Below are 6,818 nucleotides of genomic sequence, written 5' to 3' on the forward strand. Positions count from 1 at the left end.
CTCCTGCTAATGAGAGGTTCCATCTCGAGGGACATTTCCCAGGTAAAATATTTGATCATTTTTACCACCCTAACTGTTTTGAAAAGGTAGTCGGTTAACTTGCATCGGGGCCAAAAACAAGTTGGCTCAGCTTGTGCTAAATCAAATTACATCCTAATAATAGGGGTTTTCCCCTTTTTTCTGGCAACAAAGCTGAAACCTTTTAACAAGGATTCATGTCTGCATTAACCACAATACCTGCAGACAAAATGCAAAAAAATGATAATATATGCATTGTCTTTGAAACTGATTGGTCCACACCAAGGGACGGCTTTCTTTTGAGCCTCGACCCAATTGGTGCTCGACCAGGCGCCAGTGGTGGACGAATTGGTGCTAGACCAGATGACGCCAAAAGGCGTCATCTGGTCGAGCACCAATTGGGTGGAGGCGCAAAAGAAAGCCGTCCCTTGGTGTGGACCAATCAGTTACAAGGACAATGCAAATATTATAATAGTATGTGTTTTGTTTGCATTTTGACTGCAGGTATTGTGGTCAATGCAGACATGAATCCTTGTAAAAAGGTTTCAGTTTTGTTGCCAGAAAAAAGGGAAAAAACCCGATTATTATATTTTGGTACTGGCAAAGGAAGTCTAATGATGCAAATTACATCCGTTAAGGAGCACAGAAATACGCGATGGAAGCAAATGTACTTCCAACAAAGAGAACTCGTCCACCACTGGCATCCTAATTTTATTGTTTTTCCATGGTTTAACTATGTATTATTTATTTGATTTACGACGTAGACATTTTTCACGCTATATATTAATTGCGTATGGTTGCACTTTATTTTGCCCATTCAGCATTAGCCGCTGAGGTCACGACAGGATTTTCTTTCAATTTTTGTTGTTCTAGGCCCTTACTACCGTCTTCATCCTGCGGTAATGTGCACCTATTTCTACTTTAGTGAGGGGGATATTGCCAAGTTGGATAAAGTTCGATTAACCCACGTTTTGGGGCAGCAAGGTGGTCTTGCGGCAGTGCTTGCCACTTCGTTTAGGTTCCATGACTGCGGGTGCTGTCACCGTCACTGCTCAGTCTACTGCACAGTCGACGTTCACCATCCTGGGACATCATTCTCAAGGGTAGTCCCCTTTGTGCACTAGTGTCACTTTTCCAAATCGCAAAAATTACACCGCAAATTTTTACTATTTTTTTGTATTTACCAGGTAAGGTCTACAGATAAATTCTATCTCGGATGCCACGATGACATTCAAGCAAGTTGATGCATTGGGGGAATTACCCAGAAATAGAATTACAGGACATTATGAGATATCTACAACCATACCAACTATTTTTGTTGTGTTTTACAAGGTAAGACTCACTGAACTATGCAGCTCTTTTCCAGAAGCAACCTGGCTATCACACATGATAGCTCAACGAAGAGGCTAATCGTAATGTTGAAATTTACAGCAGCCAAATTCTCTGAGCATTTGTTGATTCTAAATATGGAGCAAAGAAACAGAGAAATCCAGAGAAAAATCCACAAGACCAAAGGGAGAGAAAGAACATGCAAACACCAAATATACAGGCGTCGGGGTCGGGATCGAACCCGCGACCTCGTGCATACAAGGCAGAGGAGTGAACATCTCACGACCACGGCGAGATGTTATCTCAATTGTGATTGCACACAGCAGCTGCAATCATCGCCTGCTACTGGCAGACTCCTGCACCAGTTTAAGCTTGCAGATGAGACTCATTCTGGTCTCTCCACTACTTGGCAGGTTAAACTTTGAATACCTATTCACGTACCCACCTGGTGACAATCAGAAATACATCAAGGGGTTGTTGATGAGGAGGGTTCCAACGATATTTTAGGCAGGGAACATGTGATGTTGCCTGAATAGTTCCAGATATTGTGGGTATAGTGGCTACGAGAGTAACCACCAACCTAGACTGACATAGACACCCACACGTGCACAGACCCATAGAACAGAACGAGTCTCCAAGACCCACTCAGCAGAACCCATGGACTTGTAGAGACCCATTGACGAACACTGCAGTGGAGCAGCAGCGCATGCTGGGAGCACTGAGTTATTGGAGTGGAATGAGCAGGCTGGAGGCAAGGGTTGGTGGATCCCAAACTCAAAACTTCATTAACTGTGGGCATTGAGATTCGACCTGTGGGCATTGAGATGGCGACCTGCTGGCTTCGCTCACTGTGTGGCTCAGAGAGACGCTGGACAAGGACCTCTCTCTTATAGCGACGGTAAAGAAGTAAAATACTTAGAATATTTTCATTGTCGTTATTGACATCATGAGACACTGCTTGGAATGTGAACCTGCATCTTACGTGCACAAACACAATGCATACGGCTACTGTACAGGCCTGTTGGGATTTAACTTCAATGAACATAATATAGCAAAGGAATTTACTATAAAAAAACGCATTTAAAGAAAAAAACCCTTAAAGGAATTAGTTATTGTTGATATTAACATAAATAAAATATACTCGGCTGCAAAAGCTCAATCGTGAGATGAGTATCGAGAGATAGACTCATCCTTCCACAGCTCAGTGCACAAGTCGGTGTCTATGGTAAGACAGAGCAATGGATTGTGTGCCATAGTGGGGAGATGTTATCTCCCTTCCCTGGTGTATAACAGGACCTGGGTTTTATCTGACGCTGGCTGTATATTTGGAGTTTGCGTCTCTCTCTCGGCGTGGTCGCGTGGATTTTTCTCTGGGTCCTCCAGTTTTTCCCTTCACATTTAGTGAATATGTACAAATATGTATGAGTGTATAAATATATTAATAATTGTTGCCCTTATCCGGAATATGTGTGAGTCGTGTTGACGCAAAGCCTTGGGACGACTTTTATTGTTAGTTCCTAGTCCCTGTCACTGTGTGAAGTTCACACGTGGTAGTGGTGGTGGTGGTTGTGGTAGTGGTAGTTGTGCTGGTTGTTGTGGTGATGTTGTTGCGGCGGTGGTAGTGGTGGTTGTTGTAGTGGTGGTTGTTGCGGTGGTTGCGGTGGTTATTGTGGTTGTTGTGGTGCTGGTGGTGTTTTGTATTGGTTTTGGTTGTGGTAGTGGTGGTAGTAGTTGTGGTGGTTGTTGTGGTGATGTTGTTGTGGTGGTGCTGGTGGTGGTTGTGGTGGTTGTTGTGGTTGTTGCGGTGGTCGTTTTGGTTGTGGATTTTGTGGTTGTTGTGGTGGTGTTTTGGTGGTTGTTGTCGTGGTTGTTGTGGTGATTGTTGTGGTGGTTGCTGTGGTGGTGGTTGTGGAGGTTGTTGTGGTTGTAGTTGTGGTGTTAGTTGTGGTGGTTGTTGTGGTGGTGGATGTGGTGGTTATTGTGGAGGTGGTTGTTGTTGTGGTGGTGGTGCTTGTGGTGGTTGTTGTGGTGGTTGTGGTGGTTGTTGAGGTGGTGGTTGAGGTGGTTGTTGTGGTTGTGGTGGTTGTTGTTGTGGTGGTTGTGGTGCTGGTGGTGGTTATGGTGGTTGTTGTGGTTGTTGCGGTGGTTTTGGTTGTGGATTTTGTGGTCGTTGTGGTGGTTTTGGTGGTTGTTGTGGTGGTTGTTGTAGTCGTGGTGGTTGTTGTGGTGGTTGATGTGGTGGTGGTTGTGGAAATTGTTGTGGTTGTAGTTGTGGTGTTGGTGGTGGTTGTTGTGGTGGTGGTTGTTGAGGTGGTGGTGGTTATTCTAGTTGTGGTGGTTGTTGTGGTGGTGGATGTGGAGGTGGTTACGGTGGTTGTGGTGGTGGTGTTTGATGTGGTGGTTGTTGTTGTGGTGATTGTGGTGGTTGTTGTGGTGGTAGTTGTGGTGGTTGTTGTGGCAGTTGCGGATGTTGTAGTGGTTGTTGTGGCGGTTGTGGTGGTTGTGGTGGTTATGGTGGTTGTGGTAGTGGTTGCTGTGCTAGTGGTTGTGGAGGTGGTGGAGGTGGTTGTTGTGGTCGTTGTTGTGGTGGTGGTTGTTGTGGTGGTTGTTGTGGCAGTTGTGGTTGTTGTGGTGGTTGTTGTGGCAGTTGTGGTTGTGGTGGTTATTGTGGTTGTGGTAGTGGTTGCTGTGGTGGTTGTGGAGGTGGTTGCCATGGTTGTTGTGGTCGTTGTTGTGGTGGTGGTGGTTGTGGTAGTGGTTGTTGTGGTGGTTGTTGTGGTGGTTCTTGTGACGCTTGTGGTGGTTGTAGTTGTTGTGGTGGTTGTTGCTGTGATTCTTGTGGTGGTTGTAGTTGTTGTGGTGGTTGTTGTGGCGGTTGTGGTGGCGGTTGTGGTTGTGGTGGTTGCTGTGGTGGTGGTTGTCGAGGTTGTTGTGGTGGTGGTTTTGGTGTTTGTTGTGGTGGTTGTGGTGGTTGTTGTTGTGGTGATTGTGGTGGTTGTTGTGGTGGTATTTGTGGTGGTGATTGTTGTGGTGGTTGTTGTGGTGGTTGTTGTTGTGATTCTTGTGGTGGTTGTAGTTGTTGTGGTGGTTGTTGTGGTGGTTGTTGCTGTGATTCTTGTGGTGGTTGTAGTTGTTGTGGTGGTTATTGTGGCGGTTGTGGTTGTGGCTGTGGTGGTTGCTGTGGTGGAGGTTGTGGATGTTGTTGTCGTGGTGGTTGTGGTGTTTGTTGTGGTGGTTGTGGTGGTTGTTGTTGTGGTGTTTGTGGTGGTGATTGTTGTGGTGTTTGTTGTGGAGGTGGTTGTCGTGGTTGTTGTGGCGGTTGTGATTGTGGTGGTTGTAGTTGTTGTGGTGGTTGTTGTGGCGGTTGTAGTTGTTTCGTTTGTTGTGGTGGTTGTGGTGGTGGTTGTTGTTGTGGTTATGGTTGTTGTGGGTTTTAGGGTGGTTGTGGTGTTTGTTGTCGTGGTTGTTGTTGTGGTTGTTGTGGTGGTTGTGGTGGTTGTTGTGGCGGTTGTGGTTATTGTGGTGGTTGTTGTTCTGATTGTTGTGGTGGTTGTAGTTGTTGTGATGGTTGTTGTGGCGGTTGTTTTTTGTTGCGATTGTTGTTGTGGTTATGGTGGTTGTTGTGGTTGTTGTGATGCTAGTTGTGGTGCTGGTTGTGGTGGTGTGGTTGTGGTGGTTGTCGTGGTGGTTGTGGTGTTGGTTGTTATGATGGTTGTGGTTGTTGTCGTGGTGGGTTTTAGGGTGGTTGTGGTGGATGTTGTCGTGGTTGTTGTGGTGCTGGTTGTGTTGGTGGTTGTGGTGGTGATTGTGGTGGTTGTTGTGGTTATTGCGGTGGTTGTTGTGGTGGGTTTTAGGTTGGTTGTCGTTGATGCTGTGGTGGTTGATAGGGTGGTGGTTATTGTGGTGGTGGCAGTTGTGTTGGTTGTGGTGCTGGTTGTTATGGTGGTTGGGGTGGTTATTTTGGTGGTTGTGGTGGTTGGTGTGGTGGTGGTGGTTGTGGTGGTGGTTTTTGAGGTCGTGGTTGTGGTGGTGATTGTTGTGGTGGTGGTTGTTGTGGTGGTGGTTGTGGTGGTTGTTATGGTGGTTGTTATGGTGGTTGTGCTGGTGGTTGCTGTGGTGGTTGTGGCGTTGGTCGCGGTCATTGTTGTGGTGGTGATTGTTGTGGTGGTTGTTGTGGTGGTTGTGGTGGTTGTTGTGGCGGTTGTGGTTGTGGTATTTGTGGTGGTGATTGTTGTGGTGTTTTTTGTTGCAATTGTTGCGGTAGTTGTGGTGGTTGTTGTAGTTGTTGTGGTGCTGATTGTGTTGGTTGTGGTGGTTGTCGTGGTGGTTGTTTTTTTGTTGTTGTGGTGCTGGTTGTGGTGGTGGTTGTGGTGGTGATTGTTGTGGTTGTTGTGGTTATTGTGGTGGTTGTTGTGGTGGTTGCTGTGGTGGTGGTGGTTGTGGAGGTTGTTGTCGTGGTGGTTGTGGTGTTTGTTGTGGTGGTTGTGGTGGTTGTTGTTGTGGTATTTGTGCTGGTGATTGTTGTGGTGTTTGTTGTGGAGGTGGTTGTCGTAGTTGTTGTGGCGGTTGTGATTGTGGTGGTTGTAGTTGTTGTGGTTGTTGTGGCGGTTGTAGTTGTTGCGATTGTTGTGGTGGTTGTGGTGGTGGTTGTTGTTGTGGCTGTTGTGGGTTTTAGGGTGGTTGTGGTGTTTGTTGTCTTGGTTGTTGTGGTGGTTGTTGTGGTGGTTGTGGTGGTTGTTGTGGCGGTTGTGGTTGTTGTGGTGGTTGTTGTTCTGGTTGTTGTGGTGGTTGTAGTTGTTGTGATGGTTGTTGTGGCGGTTGTGTTTTTTGTTGCGATTGTTGTTGTGGTTATGGTGGTTGTTGTGGTTGTTGTGGTTGTTGTGATGCTAGTTGTGGTGCTGGTTGTGGTGGTGTGGTTGTGGTGGTTGTCGTGGTGGTTGTGGTGTTGGTTGTTATGATGGTTGTGGTTGTTGTCGTGGTGGGTTTTAGGGTGGTTGTGGTGGTTGTTGTCGTGGTTGTTGTGGTGCTGGTTGTGTTGGTGGTTGTGATTGTGGTGATTGTGGTGGTTGTTGTGGTTATTGCGGTGGTTGTTGTGGTGGGTTTTAGGTTGGTTGTCGTTGATGCTGTGGTGGTTGATAGGGTGGTGGTTATTGTGGTGGTGGCAGTTGTGTTGGTTGTGGTGCTGGTTGTTATGGTGGTTGGGGTGGTTATTTTGGTGGTTGTGGTGGTTGGTGTGGTGGTGGTGGTTGTGGTGGTGGTTTTTGAGGTCGTGGTTGTGGTGGTGATTGTTGTGGTGGTGGTTGTTGTGGTGGTGGTTGTGGTGGTTGTTATGGTGGTTGTTATGGTGGTTGTGCTGGTGGTTGTGGTGGTTGCTGTGGTGGTTGTGGCGTTGGTTGCGGTCGTTGTTGTGGTGGTGATTGTTATGGTGGTTGTTGTGGTGGTTGTGGTGGTTGTTGTGGCGGTTGTGGTTG

General features: G+C 46.9%; 1 protein-coding gene across 1 annotated transcript in view; it reads right to left on the bottom strand.

Annotated features, from left to right (window-relative positions):
* LOC116957957 (E3 ubiquitin/ISG15 ligase TRIM25-like) overlaps positions 1-6,818 on the bottom strand; it is a 509,595-nt gene that overhangs the window by 17,695 nt on the left and 485,082 nt on the right. The window lies entirely within an intron of this gene.

The sequence above is a fragment of the Petromyzon marinus genome (assembly GCF_048934315.1).
Source record: "Petromyzon marinus isolate PM22_M1 ecotype Great Lakes invasive population chromosome 68 unlocalized genomic scaffold, UKy_Petmar_22M1.pri1.0 chr68_unloc.1, whole genome shotgun sequence".
In the NCBI taxonomy this organism is placed as follows: domain Eukaryota; kingdom Metazoa; phylum Chordata; class Hyperoartia; order Petromyzontiformes; family Petromyzontidae; genus Petromyzon; species Petromyzon marinus.